The sequence below is a fragment of the Drosophila suzukii genome, assembly GCF_043229965.1.
Source record: "Drosophila suzukii chromosome 2 unlocalized genomic scaffold, CBGP_Dsuzu_IsoJpt1.0 scf_2c, whole genome shotgun sequence".
NCBI lineage: Eukaryota > Metazoa > Arthropoda > Insecta > Diptera > Drosophilidae > Drosophila > Drosophila suzukii.
In genome coordinates, this window is record NW_027255896.1 from 34058974 (window position 1) to 34074469 (window position 15496).

Here is a 15496-nt window from a genome sequence, read left to right on the forward strand (position 1 = left end):
AAGAATTTTAAAATTAAATTAAATCGATCGCAAAAATTTTTTACAAATAATCGTTACCTATCAAATTTAAAGAAAAATATTTAAGGATTAAAAATCAATATTAAGAATTAAGAAAACACAGAGCACTTAAATTCTAAGCTCTAAATCAAACCTTATAATTTTTACAGCACGAAATAATTAACTATTTTCATTCCGAATTCTGAGTAACTATCAGAAAATTTTTTAAAATATAAATTCATCCTTTTAACCTACTGTTCAAATATCGTAATCACAAAAAAATAACTAAAATGCCCGACCAAGATTTAGCAGACAGACTAGGAATCCTTACAGGCCCTTCCTCAACTACCCATGCGCGACTTATGACCGAGAGGGATATCAAAGAAATAATAAAAGGTGTCTTAGAAACCAAATTAAGTGGCTTGGTGAAAGAAATAATTAAACCTAATAATGATTTTTCGCAATATACAGACCAGGCAATTAAACGAGAACTAGCACACAACCTTAGTGAATTAGACAAAATACCGGACATTGTACGATCGCTTAGGGAATTTCCAGGAAACAAAAGTGAATATTCCTCATGGAAAAAGAGTGTAGCACGAGTTTTAAAAATCTATGAAGGGAGAATTGGTTCACCAAAATATTACGGAATTATTTTAGCAATCCGCAATAAAATTACTGGACAGGCAGACGCAGTGCTAGAATCATACAACACCCCACTCGACTGGACAGCTATTTCGAAATGCCTAACATCGCATTTTGCCGACAAACGAGACCTTAAAACTTTAGAATACCAGCTCTATGCCCTCGCTCAAGGAAACAATACTATAGTCTAGTTCTACCAAACAGTCTACCAACAGCTATCCCTCATCCTGAACCAAGTTAGTAACATGGACGTTTCACAAGAAACCATACAATCTTTAACAACTATGTACAGGGAAAAAGCTCTAGACACTTTTGTTAGAGGCCTAAACGGAAATCTAGCTCAACTGTTAGCAATCAAAGAACCGCACGACTTAGGGCACGCACTACACCTATGCAGTTTGCTTGAGAACCAGACCACTAGAAACAATCAAACACCTAAAAACATTTACTCAGGAAAACCGCCTACACTACCACCAAGAACTCACCAACCGTTCCGAATGGTAGGAGCGAAACAAAATTTCCATCCCCATTTATACCACAACCCTAAACAGATGCAAGTAGTAGCCGCAACCGGGAAATTCCCCTTCACACAAACCACCCAACCTAATTATTACAATCAAGCTAATTCAGGCCAAGCAAGACAATTAACACCCTATATTTCCCCGACACCGCCCCCCCGACCCCAACCAAAAGCAATACCTATGGAAGTTGATCAATCAATTCGATCGCGTCATATTAACTATATGAATAAGCCGGCGAACAACGATTATTCTGGGAAACGACCTCTCAGCACTGCTAATGTTCAGAACACTAGCAAGATGCCAAGACAATTTCATATTCAAACCGAGTCCGAAACTACTACACAACAGGAAACGCAAAAAGATACAAATAGTGCAGAGCAGGAATATTACGAAGTGGCAGAACATAATAACATAGGCGAACTTCAAGAAGAATTTACTTGGCAAACTGATACAGAACAACAAGAATACATTGACATGTCCGAGCTCTATTTTTTAGAATAAATCGTTCCTCACTACCTTATTTTAAAGTAACGACGGGGAACGGAAAAATCTTAAAATTTTTAATAGACACAGGCTCAAACCAGAATTACATCCAACCACAACTGGTACCAAACCCAAAAGCAAACGAGTAAAACTTTTCAGTTAGCTCTGTGGGAGGCAACAATAATATTACACAACACACGATTCTTAAACTCCCCAATATCTCAGATCAACCAATGAAATTTTTTCTACTAGATACACTAAAAACATTCCATGGCATATTAGGCAACGACACAATGAAAATATTAGGCGCAATTATAGATGTCAAAAACGATACACTCATTCTTGAAAACAAAAGGAAAATTAAAATTCACCAATTAGCCGCACAAGCCGTTAACACAATAGGACCACAAGTCAGTCATATGACCGAGTCACAAAAAATAATTATAAAAAACCTTGTACAAAGCCACAAAAACTTATTCGCCGACCCAGACACAAAATTAGCATACACAACTAAAGTAGTAGGAGAAATAAGAACTTCATCAGACTCCCCAGTCTATGGAAAACACTACCCATACCCAGCTTCACTAAGACAGGAAGTAGAAAAACAAATAAACGAAATGCTCGAAGATGGCATTATTAGACCTTCACGTTCTCCGTATAATGCACCCGTTTGGGTAGTTCCAAAAAAGTCAGGTCAGTCCGAAGAAAAAAAGTATAGATTAGTAATAGATTACAGGAAACTCAACGACGTCACTATCTCTGATCGGTACCCTATCCCAGAGATTGGCGAAATTATCGCACAGCTAGGGGATAATAAATACTTTTCAGTGTTAGACCTTAAAAGTGGATTTCATCAAATCCCATTAAAAGACACGGATATCGAAAAAACAGCCTTTGCAGTAAACGGTGGAAAATATGAATTCACCAGGCTCCCATTTGGTCTAAAAAACTCGCCATCTATTTTCCAAAGAGCCTTGGACGACATCCTGAGAAATACATAGGGAAAATTTGCTATGTGTACGTGGACGACATAATCGTTTTTAGCAAAAACGAAGTAGAACACGGTCACAACCTCGAAAAAGTATTTTCAACCCTACAAAATGCCAACATGAGGGTACAAATAGAGAAATGTCATTTTTTCAAAAACGAAGTAGATTTTTTAGGGTATACCATCTCACAAGACGGAGTTAAGACAAATATCGACAAAATAAAAGCAATTGCAAAATTTCCGATTCCGAAAACGTTAAAAGATCTACGATCTTTCTTAGGCATGACAGGGTATTATAGAAGATTTATTAGAGATTATGCAAAAATTGCAAAACCACTAACCATTCTCCTCGGAGGAGAAGAAGGCCGCATATCAAAAAATAAATCAAGCAGGACAGCTATTAACTTAGACAAGAAAGCAATAAATGCTTTCGAAAAATTAAAAAATACACTTATCTTCCGAGACGTCACCCTAGCATACCCAGTTTTTGGAAAAGAACTTCAGCTTACAACCGACGCATCAAGTTATGCGATAGGCGCAGTCTTAGAACAAAACCATAGACCAATAACATTTATCTCACGTACACTCACAAAAACCGAAGAAAATTACGCAACAAACGAAAGGGAAATGTTAGCCATCGTGTGGGCACTTCAAAGCCTAAGACATTATCTTTACGGATACTCGAAAGTGGTAATATACACGGACCACCAGCCCCTAAGTTTTTCAAATAGTGTCAATAACCATAACGCGAAACTAAAACGATGGAGAGACCTTATTGGCGAATATAATCACGAAATTAAATACAAGCCAGGAGTAGCTAATGTAGTAGCTGACGCACTTTCTAGGGCCCCGGCAGAAATAAATTCACTCAGCTCCACAGCAACCATTCATAGCGACGAAAGCTCATCTCATAATCTTATATTTTCTGTAGAAGCTCCCATTAATGTTTTCAAAAATCAATTATTCCTACTCATGGACGAAACGGACTCAGATACTTTTGAAATTCCATTCCCAACCTACCATAGACACATAGTAAAAAGAAGAGAGTACACAGAAGAACAAATAATAGCAATTCTAACATGCAGACTAGATCCCAGATTAATAAACGGAATTTTTACTTCCGAAGAAGTAATGGGAAAAATACAAAATATTTATCCCACATATTTCAGTTCATATAAAGTAAGGTTCACGCGAAAACAAGTAGACGACGACACGTCCGAATTACAACAAAATGAATTAATAACTCTAGAACACAAGAGAGCGCATAGAGATGCGAAAGAAAATAAAATACAAATACTTAAGAATTATTTTTTCCCGCAAGCTCAAAAGAAAATTCAAGCAATAGTTCAGTCCTGCCAGACCTGTAAAGAATCTAAATACGATAGGCATCCGCCAAAGGGCGAAATTCAACCAACACCTATCCAAAAATATCCAGGAGAAATAGTCCATGTAGATATTTATATCACAGAAAAAAACAGCGTATTAACAGGTATTGACAAATTTTCCAAATACGCTCAAGTAAAAATTTTACAGTCAAGAGCAGCTGAGGATATTAAAAACCTTTAAGAGAAATGCTTATAGCTTTTGGTATGCCGAAATGGATAATAATGGATAACGAACGTTCTTTAAGTTCTGCAGCTATAAAATTCATGCTTGAAGACCAACTTAAAATCTCAGTGCACACCACTGCCCCATACGCATCAACAAGTAATGGACAAGTAGAAAGGTTCCATTCGACACTATCCGAAATTTTAAGGTGCTTAAAAAAAGACAACGGGAGCATGGTATTTGAAGATTTACTTTTTCAGGCGGTCCAGGAATACAATAAATCAATACATTCAGTAACAAAAGAAAAGCCCATAGACATTTTTTTTAGAAACACAATCCCTAATCAAATCAACGAGAGGAAATAATACAAAAAATTCAAAAGAAACAACTTTATGACTTAGAATACCACAACAAAACAAGAACCTACCAAAACATTTCAGGCCAGGCGAAATAGTACACGTTAAAATCGACAAAAGATTAGGTTCAAAACTAACACCTAGGTATAAAAAAGAAAAAGTAGCAGAAAATAAAAACACCACCATTAAAACTCAAAGCGGAAAAATAATTCATAAAAATAATATTAAAACATAATTTTTCAGACTATTTTTACCAACCTGCCTAGGTATTACCACGGTCCTCGACTATTCAAACTCCCAACTCATTTCACTTGAAACCGGACTAGCAGCCAAACAAGACGGAACGTTTAAAATCATACACATTTTCAACTTGACCAGCTACGAAGAGACATTTACAACTTTAGAGGAATCATTTAAATCACTTACTTCATCTCACCCGCTTCAACCATATCTGTCGTACGAACTAAAACAAATCAAATCCGACTTACGCAGATTGCAAACACAAAAAAGACCAAAAAGAGCAATAGAAGTAATAGGGACAGCATGGAAGTGGCTGGCAGGATCACCAGATCACCATGATTATGAAGTCGTAGAAAATAAGATAAATGAACAGCTAGAAAATAATAACAGACAAGTAGTAATAAACCGGCTAATTAACGAAAAAATAAATCAACTCAGTAATGCCACAAATGCAATTATAAAATTTACTCAAAGCTCGGAAGGAATAATAGACCAAAAAGCCAATATTTTAAAATACAAAATACAACTAATTAAAGAAGAAATTACAAACATTCTGTACGCAATAACCTGGGCAAAATCTAACACAGTGAATTCATTCATTTTCTCAGCAAAAGAAACCAACATTGTAGAAAACATTTTTAAAGAAGAAAACAGTTTATTTTTCGACATAGAAGAACTTTTAGAATTTGCCAAAGTCAAACTTGCCACCAACGGCCACGAACTCATTTACATTATTAGCCTACCAACAATTAATAAAGATACTTGCAGAACATTAAAAGTAAAAGCACTAAAAAAAGGCCATATAATTAACGATCTAACATATGAAAATCTACTAGAATGTAAGAAACAGCTATTCGCAATAACAGAACCTTGCGAGGCACATAACGATAAAACTATTTGTAACTCCGAAAAACTGCTAGACTTAAGTAACGATACTTGCGTAAATGCTCTGCTCAACCTTAAGGAACCAGTATGCAAAAGGGTCAACAATCAACACATTCCCGATTTCGAGGAAATATTGCCAGGAACTCTACTGCTGAACGACTTTAGCGGACTTGTATCGTTGGACGAAAAGCTCTTAAAACTACAGGGCTCATTTATAATCCAATACAGGAACTCTACAGTAACAATTGGAGAAAACATCTACAAGTCAAAAGAAACCAGCACGGTCGAACCGGAACCCCCACTTTTTCAATTAACAGCGGAAAAGTCGAAAATAGATGAAGTACTGCCACTACAAATGGTCAAGGAACTTAACATAAACAACACAAGAGTACTAGAGAAACTCAGAAGCGAAGGAATTATAGATTCTTCCCTGAATTATGGATCCGCCATCATCCTATTTGTAGTTACCCTAGGACTGATAATACGATTCATGCGAAGGCGCAAACCAACAGAAGGCTTGCCAGCTCCAGCAAAAACAAGGAAGAACGCTATAGTCGAGTACCTCGACTATCAGATACCCGTTACTCAGCTAAATGGAGATATGCAAGCAGCAAAGCGAGATTAAAATGCGCCACCTACCGGTGGTATACAGATTTAAGCGTTATGGGCGTTAGAGTGGGCGTGGAAAAATTTTTTTTGGATCAATCGATAGGTATCGACGAGACCAATACATTTCAGTTAAAATTTTTTATCTAGCATGAAAATTGTGGGCGTCACAGGTTTTTGCGGTTTGTGGGCGTTAAAGTGAGCGTGGCAAACTTTTTTTTGAGTCAATCGATAGGTAATGACGAGACAAATACATTTCAGTTAAAATTTTTTATCTAGCATAAAAATTGTGGGCGTCACAGGTTTTCGCGGTTTGTGGGCGTTAAAGTGGGCCTGGCAAACTTTTTTTTAGGTCAATCGATAGGTATTGATGAGAACATTACATTTCAGTTAAAATTTTTATTCTAGCATCAAAACTGTAGGAGCCACAGTTTTGGGCGGTTTGTGGGCGTTAGAGTGGGCGTGGCAGTCTACTGAAACAAACTTGCGCTGCGTAAGAAGCTCAGGAATCTGCACGCCAAACCTCAAGAGCCTAGCTCTCATAGTTTCCGAGATCTCAGCGTTCATCCGGACAGACGGACAGACAGACAGACGGACAGACGGACATGGCTAGATCGACTCGGCTTGTGATCCTGATCAAGAATATATATACTTTATGGGGTCGGAAACGCTTCCTTCTGCCTGTTACATACTTTCCGACGAATCTAGTATACCCTTTTACTCTACGAGTAACGGGTATAACAACTGAAGAGCCATCCCCTTCCGGATCTGTACTCTTTTACGTTGCGACCGAGGACAGTCGCGTTTAAGGGGGGAGGAGTTAACACCTATAATGCTAAATGCTCAAGTAAGAGTATCGCCACACGCGCAAAATCCCAAACAAAAACAAATTGGTTATAAGCGCGAGAAAAGCATAGGCACCAATTTCCCAACAGTAACCCTATACTGGCCAGAACGTTGCCCAATAGGCCCCCAAATGAGTTCAGCAGCCACGTGCGCTGAGCTTGCACTCCCCACCTTACGATCGTGGGAAAGCTTCAATGCTGGGTGATTGAACCCAACGCCGAGTGCATTTGGCAACAACAATTATTGCCAAATTAAGTTGACCAATCAGAATAAGAAATGGTCAACTGCACCATGGTCAACTGCACCGCGGCAGCAGCAATATCAGCGACAGCAACCAATTAGGACCGACCACATCAACAACAGCAGCGATGGTCAATGACGATAGCAGAGAACGTCAGCAGCAGCAGCAGCAGCAGAAACGGCAGCAGCACCTAGGTTACATTATTAATTATTAACATAAGGAAAGTTAGTTGTAAATCTGAACTCAAATAATAAAGTTTGTATTTTTTTTAAATAAAATACTATCTAAACTTTTAGCTTGTGTGATATAGTATAAAAAGTGTACCTGCACGCGTTAAAATTTACAGTCTAAGTTTTTACTTCACATCGATCGTCATCTAGAGGACAAGAATTTTTGATCATTCTTAACAAAAAAAACTATAACTGCTCATAACAGCTCAAAACAGCTAGTGACCATCTTATTACAACTAGTAAACAACTAGTTAACAGCTGCTAAACAGATAATAACCATCTAATAACAGCTATTAACCAGCTAAAACAAGTAGTAAGCAACTACGAAACAAGTACTTAACAACTGCTAAACAGGTAGTAAACATCAAAATACAGCTAAATACAACGTGAAACCACTGTACCAAAACCAAAAGCCTCAACAACCATCATGAATCAGGAAAACCAGATGAACATTGTAGTTAAAGAGTTCAATAAATTTAATAAAAAGACACTGCTATCGAAGACAAGGATGCCTGAAAATGTAAGATTCCTGATCCTCAAGGCGGAGCACAAAACAACAAAGGTTGGAGAATCTATTGCTCTGGAGTTGGAGGAGCACATTCTGTACATGCCGGAAAGGTACACCTCTCTTCAAGATGATATCATCAATGAAATGGTTGATGGAAAATTTAATATTTTTAAAAGTAATGACAATTTGTATTTAGAAATAAGTCATTAATCTTTAAAAAGATTGAGATCTTAAGAATATAACAATAAATACACTTTCTTAAATATAATGAAGAAATTGTATCGAATCTTTTTTTATTCGAAAATGGTATATAAATATTACAGATTTTGGCGTTCCCTAAACAGTTTTTGTTTAGTAACTGAGGAGTGACTACAAGAATTTCGTAAATTTTAAGTCTTTCACCTATAAAGTTTGTAAAATATACTACAATGAATATTTTGTCACAGTTAACCAAAGCTAGATTTGCTTTGAAGCGAAAATTCGATGATCTCAAACAAGTCAAAAATCATACGAATTTTCAATTGGAGAAAACTTTTAAACCTATTACTGAACCCTTACATGAACTCGTTAAGGAAAATAAAAAACAAAAGATTTCTAATGTAAAAGATAGTATAAAAGTAAAGCGTGAAATGAAGCAAATTAAAAAATACGACGATGATGAGAGAGAGCTTGACGATTTCTACTTTACAACTAATGAAAAAGATCTGCAGTTGATTCCTATAATCAATTCTTTTCACAGACGAATATAGAGGAAGATATAGAGGATGAAAAAAAGGAGACAGAAAAAAGTGAAGAAGAAGAGACAACACCTTTACCAATGTATACAGGAGAGGCCGATATGGGTGTGGATGCAGAGCTAGAAGATAATAACACTAGTTATAATTATGATTTTAATATCAGTAATTTGACCAGAGGAAATGTGTTGGATAAAGGTTATGAACCTAAAAAAATTCATTAACATTGGGAGATAAAGCACTAAAAATTAAAGATTATAAAATAACATTTTCTAGTGGAATGAGTTGTGATCTGACTTCTGGTCTGTACTCTCTTATTTTTCTTAGTAAACCTGAAAACTATGATGATTAAGACTTGAAAATGTATAAAAAAATTATTTTAGAAACGAATATACATAGAGTAGGCCTTAAACCTAATAACAGAATCACGGGTACACTGTAAGGATGCTCTCTGGCCAGGATATAACTCTCAGTCGAATCCAGAGGTCCTTTTACAAGAAATTTGTAAAGTCACTGAGACATAGGGCTAGAGAGTAATATTCGCGGAGCGAACGATGATATTTGATCAATTATCCCGGAGATTCCGCGTCTATCCAATCGAGGGCGGAAGGGGGGTGTTCCAGGACCTACGAGGTTACGGCAACATCAGAATGCCAAGTCCTTTCAAGACGGAAAATTCCACGGGCTGGACCTTCGAGCGAGGCCGCAGCCGGGTTTTATTGGCTCGTGAGGCCAAGAATCCTACGGGCTGGACCTTTGGGCGAGGCCGTAGCCAGATTCTGTCGTGGTTGGCCGGCTAAGAGCAAGTTTGGTTAGTCAAAGTCGGAAGGTTCTGCCATTCCGCAACGATGTGGAATTAATGGGGCAAGTGAGAGGGTCTTCCGTCTCACCGTCAGAGTTAGTAGGACACGAGGGGATCTACCACCTCGCGGCAGGGTATCAGAGGAGGACACACGAGAGGATCTTTCGCCCCGTGGTGGGAGTTAGTAGGACACGAGGGGATCTACCACCTCGCGGTAGGGTATTAGCGGGCCGACAAAGTCTGAGCATAAAACGTCAAACGGTACGCTTGTTTCGTCTGGGCGGTTTTGAACTTCTGGCACGACTCGCAGCACTGGTCGTAAAGCTTTGCGTCTCTAAACATGCCGGGCCAGAAATACCTCTGAGATAGTCGAGAAACGGTTTTTCGGACGCCCAGATGTCCAGCCGTGGGCGCGTCGTGGCATTCTTAGAGGACTCGGACTCTATTTGAACTAGGGACACGCAGTTACCACGGGAAGTAGTCCCCGTCATCAGCTCTGTGTCCCAAACTCCGGTATAGTTGTCCATTTTCCATCATGTAGTCTTAGAACTTCTCGGGTATTCTTTTATCTTAACTCGCATACCTTGGATCCATTTACAGGGTGTGTCAACACGTTCAAATTGCCTCGACGGTACCGCACGTCGAACTGGAACTGTTACAACTCAAGCGCCCATCTTGCTACCCGACCGGAGGGACTTTCGATGGAGTTCAACCAATTGAGGGCTAGGTGGTCGGTAAACACCTCGAACCGATACTATTCCAAGTAGCACCGCATTTTTCTGATAGCAAATATGATGACCAGACACTTTTTTTCCGTCGTCGTGTAATTGCCCTCCGTGGCTGTGAGTCGACGGCTGGCGTACGCGATGACTCTCTCCTGGCCCTCTATATCTTGCGTTAAGACCGCTCCTAGCCCCACGTCGCTAGCGTCAGTTTGCAACACAAAAGTCTTGTCGAAGTCGGGACATCCTAACACGGGGGCGGTGGTTAACCTTCTTTTTACCTCTTCTAGCGCGTTCTGTTGCTAGGGACCCCATGCCCACTTCCGGCCTTTCTTCAACAGGGCAGTCATTAGTTGTACCACGGTTGCGAAGTTAGGGACGAACCGGCGATACCAAGAGGCCATGCCTAGTCACTGTCGGAGCTCCTTGAGACAGGTAGGGGACTTAAGGTTGGTAATGGCCGTCACTTTCTCCGGGTCGGTCTGGACTCCTTTAGCGCTAACCTCCGCCTGAAGAACGCGCACTTCTTTGGGTTCACCTTCAGGTTCGCCCTCCGCAGCCTACGGAAGACTTCGCCCAGATTGGCCAAATGTTGTTCCTCCGTGGCGCCTATAACGATGATATCGTCCAAATAGGCGAATGCGAACGGCTCCATGTTCGCACCAATCACGCTATCCAAGGCGCGCTGGTAGGTTGCACTGGCCGAGTGCCCGGAACGGTGAAGGCCGTGAATTGAAGGCTATCCTTGGCCATGGGTATTTGCCAATAACCGTGCTTTAAGTCTAACGTCGAAATGTATCGGGCTTGACGTAGTTTTTCCAGGATGTGGTTGATCCTGGGGACGGGGTACGCGTCGGGCACTGAGTGAGCGTTCAATTGTCTATAATCAACGCACATACGCCATTCACCCGTTTTCTTTTTGACCAACACTATGGGTGCGCTATGCGGGCTCCGTGAAGGTTCGATGGCGTCTTCATCCACTTGGGCGTCGATCCCGCTCTGCATTGCCGGATTCCTTGGGTAGTACCTTTGTTTCAAGGGTTTATCGTCTCGCATTATAATCCGATGCTCCTCCACGTGTGACACACCTCGAAGCTCCTTGAAAAGCGTCAACTCACGGGTGATGAATTCTCGCTGGTCGGGTCTTAGGTCATCCTCTTCCGTCATTGATTCTCATTCCTCTGCTTCGTCGATTTCGTCCGGCCGAAAGTCCTCCAAGGCTCTTCCCGTTTCGTCGTACCTCCTGATCTCGTCTCCTCCGTGGTCGTTTTTTCGTTCTCCTGATGGGGTCATCTGACGCATGACCCGGTTGTGCGCGGGGACCTCACTCTGCTCTGTATACATAGTGTCTTTATTGTTGGATTCCTGCTTTCCTAGAACCGTCGGACTCCTTCCTTCGAGTACTTCCGGGCTCGTATCCTCTGACGACATCCGATCGACTTTACTTGGCCGCAGTCGGGGGTCTTCCTCCGACGGGCTCAATTTTACCTTTAAGGTGGCTTCTCTGCACTGTGTCTGTGTTCCCATCGCCGCCAAGAAGTCCATACCTAATATCACGCGATCCAAGAATGGCAACGCCATAGCTTCTTCACTGCCAGGCTTGACCGATCAGCTAACGCTATCGTAGTGATGATCTCTTGCATCTCCTCCGGTCTCGCTACCATACGAACGTACCCTTCACTCGCAAAGCTCCTCGACGCTCCCGTGTCCACCGTGGCGTCCACCCATCGGCCTCCGATCTGCACGGTAGCAGTGATCAGGCCGTAGCTTATCCTTAATGGTTGTTCCTTTCCCGGGGTATCTCGGCGACAACAATCGACAGTCAATATATTCCTACGACCACATTCCCAACAAAAGTTCAGGCGTGCATTAGTACAACCCCGTCTAAAGTGGCCGACTTCTCCGCACCTGCTACAAGCTCGCTGGACGTCGATGTTCGATAGGGGCTGTCTGATCATTTGATGAGTTGCATTCCCTCCTTGAATTGGTACCTCTGGGCTTCGAAAGGGGTTCGGCGTCCGACGAGGGTTAGTCTTATCCCGGTCCGTAGCCCCCACGCTAGGAATGACTGCGCGACTCGACGTCAGCTGTCTCACACTTTCGTATTCCGTCGCCATGCGGGTTAATTGTTCCAGCGTCTCGAACTCGTGGCGTTTTATATACAGACGATATTCTGGTGCCATATTTTCATAGATCCGATAAAGTTCTTCCTCCTTTTGGTATCCGGCTTGCTGCATCTTGGTCCTTAGCTCGACCAAGTACTCCTTAAATGTCTCATCCACTCCCTGGATGTGGGTACGGATGGCGTCCTCTAATCGCTCGAAGTAACGTGGGGGCAAGAAGAAACCTAAGAACTCGGCCCGAAACTCCGCCCACGTAGCTGTCTGTAAGTGGCTCGTGCGGAACCATCGTGCTGCTCTACCTTTAAAAATCTCTGACATGGCATGGGGTACCTCCTCCTGGTTAATTCCATATGTTGCTATTTTCTCTTCCAGTTCGGCGATCAAGGTCAGAGGGTCTGACGCTCCGTCGAATCGTAGATTCCATTTGTGCATTCGCTCGGCTAGCAAATATCGGGGCAGAGTGATGGTGAATGGAGCTTATGACTCGGGCGGTTTCGACCCGCCGTGGTTTCCGAGGGACGGGGCGATGAAATCTCGTGACGTGTCGGGATGGACTCCTCGATGGCTTGTCAGTCTTCCGGGAGAGGTTTAGCCGGCGAAATGCGGGACCTGACTCTGGCTAACTTGGGTCATCTTGGCTCCCGACATAAACCCTTTGTCGTCTACTAGTCGGTTCGGAGTTGCAGCTCTCGAGCTATACTGCTCCTGTGGTTGAGCTAGTCGTTTCCACACCGACTTTGGAAACGATGCTGTGCTCACGAGTGTAGCGAATGCCTTCTGTGTTTCTGGTACGGTGCTGTCGGCACTAAACCCGAACTCGAGTGCTAGAGCGGCTAGTTAATCTTTGCAGCGGGCGTAAATCCATCGTACTCCTACGCCTGGGTTTACAATCGAATCAGCCTCTTCGTATTCGCCGTCGGACTCCTTCGGGTTAGCCATAGTTTATTGCAGTGCGCGAATCTCCTTTTCCTTCTCCTTTTGCTCTTTGGAGTCCTTCACTCTAACGGTTGGTAACGCTCGTCAGTGGCGCGATCCTTCGGGATAAAGATCTTTATCTTAGTGGGTCTTTAGGCCACCTTGGTGTTGCTCTAGTTAGCCACAATGTCCCTGCTCGGGCGCCACTTGTAAGGATGCTCTCTGGCCAGTATATAACTCTTAGTCGAATTCAGAGGTCCTTTTACAAGAAATTTGTAAAGTCACTGAGACATAGGGCTAGAGAGTAATATTCGTGGAGCGAACGATGAGGGGGGAGGGGGGTTTTCCAGGACCTACGAGGTTACGGCAACATCAGAATGCCAAGTCCTTTCAAGACGGAAAATTCCACGGGCTGGACCTTCGTTCGAGCCGGGTTTTATTGTACGTGGTCGAGGTATGAGGCTCGTGAGGCCAAGATTCCTACGGGCTGGGCCTTTGGGCGAGGCCGCAGCCAGATTCTGTCGTGGTTTTCCGGCTAAAAGCAAGTTTGGTTAGTCAAAGTCGGAAGGTTCTGCCATTCCGCAACGATGTGGAATTAATGGGGCAAGTGAGAGGGTCTTCCGTCTCACCGTCAGAGTTAATAGGACACGAGGGGATCTACCACCTCGCGGTAGTGTATTAAGGGAGGAAACACGAGAGGATCTTCCGCCCCGTGGTGGGACACGAGGGGATCTACGACCTCGCGGTAGGGTATTAGGGGAGGACACACGAGAGGATCTTCCGCCCCGTGGTGGAAGCTAGTAGGACACGAGGGGATCTACCACCTCGCGGTAGGGTATTAGGGAAGGACACACGAGGGGATCTTCCGCCCCGTGGATCTACCACCTCGTGGGGGGGGGGGGGGAATTAAGAAGAAGAGTGAGGGGGTCTTCCGCCTCACTGCGCAGGTAGGGTCATCGGTCATTGGTAAACCTGAATCGCTCGGTGAACAAAGGGGTGCGGGTGGGGACAAAACCCAATATGTATGTCAACACGGCTTGTCGTTTCCTTTCGTATAAGTTCACTCAGTTTTATTTATCGTGTTTAATTGTTCTTGGGTTTCACTGCGCCAATTACACTGATTCACTAACCTTGTTTCCTACCGACCGCGCTTTCTTTCCCGCGTGTTTCTTTGTTTCTTTCGTTCGCGTGCGCGACCGTCCGCCTCGAGGTACCAGAGCAAAGAGCCCGGAAACCGCCGTGTGGCCGTCTCGTCCTTTTTCCCTTTACCTTGTCAGATCGGTTTGGTATTTTCTCTATTTTCTAGTATTTTTCTCTATGGTTGCCACCTCGGGCGGGTGGTGCTGAACGAAACTTGACCTATTTTGGTTTTGCACCCGAAAATCCATATGTTCGCTTTCCACTTACTAAATCATTAACCTTCATTTTATATATCTTGCGTACTAATGATAATAACGCCAAAGTTAGATAACTACTGCTTATATACATATTGTGGCGGTCTAGCCGTCAGGCAGGATCGTCACAACACGAGCATACAAATATAGCCATATTATTAAGGAGTTGATAGACAAAGATTTCAGTCCTACAACGTCTACTCCACTTCGCTCAAAAACAGGTTTTGGTTACATGACTCTTCAAAAATCAAATCCAAACTATGTATATTGGAATGATGTAAATGAGTTAGTCGAACGATTGGTAACACCAGCCGCAATACGAAATTTGTTCAATATTAGAGGAATTGCGTGAAGAAAGGATTATATTTTAATGGGTATAAATAGGAAGGACAAATATGTTTTACATTTATAAACATCATGTCTGTGGGTAAGTTTGGACATTTTTCTGTTGATAAGGAACGATCAGAAAATTTGAAAAGTCGAGTTAAGTCTACTGAGGGATTATTCGTCGATGAGGACGGTAATCTAAATGCTCAAAATAAACGTATCAAAAACGAATCTAAGCCTTTAGACAACAATGATCTAGCAACGAAACAATATACTGATGAAATCCTCGAAAAGTTGGGAGAAGATTTAAGAAAAATTATAACTCAAAATGTTAGCCGTCGACTCACAAAAATTTCAAGCTAAGAAAATAAAATTGAATTGACTA

The 15496-nt window shown here is 42.1% G+C and overlaps 1 protein-coding gene across 9 annotated transcripts in view; it reads left to right on the forward strand.

The window, feature by feature from the left end:
• The window catches only part of LOC118879131 (uncharacterized), a 922643-nt gene that overhangs the window by 601821 nt on the left and 305326 nt on the right, over positions 1–15496 (forward strand). The gene's annotated exons all lie outside the window — the stretch shown is intronic.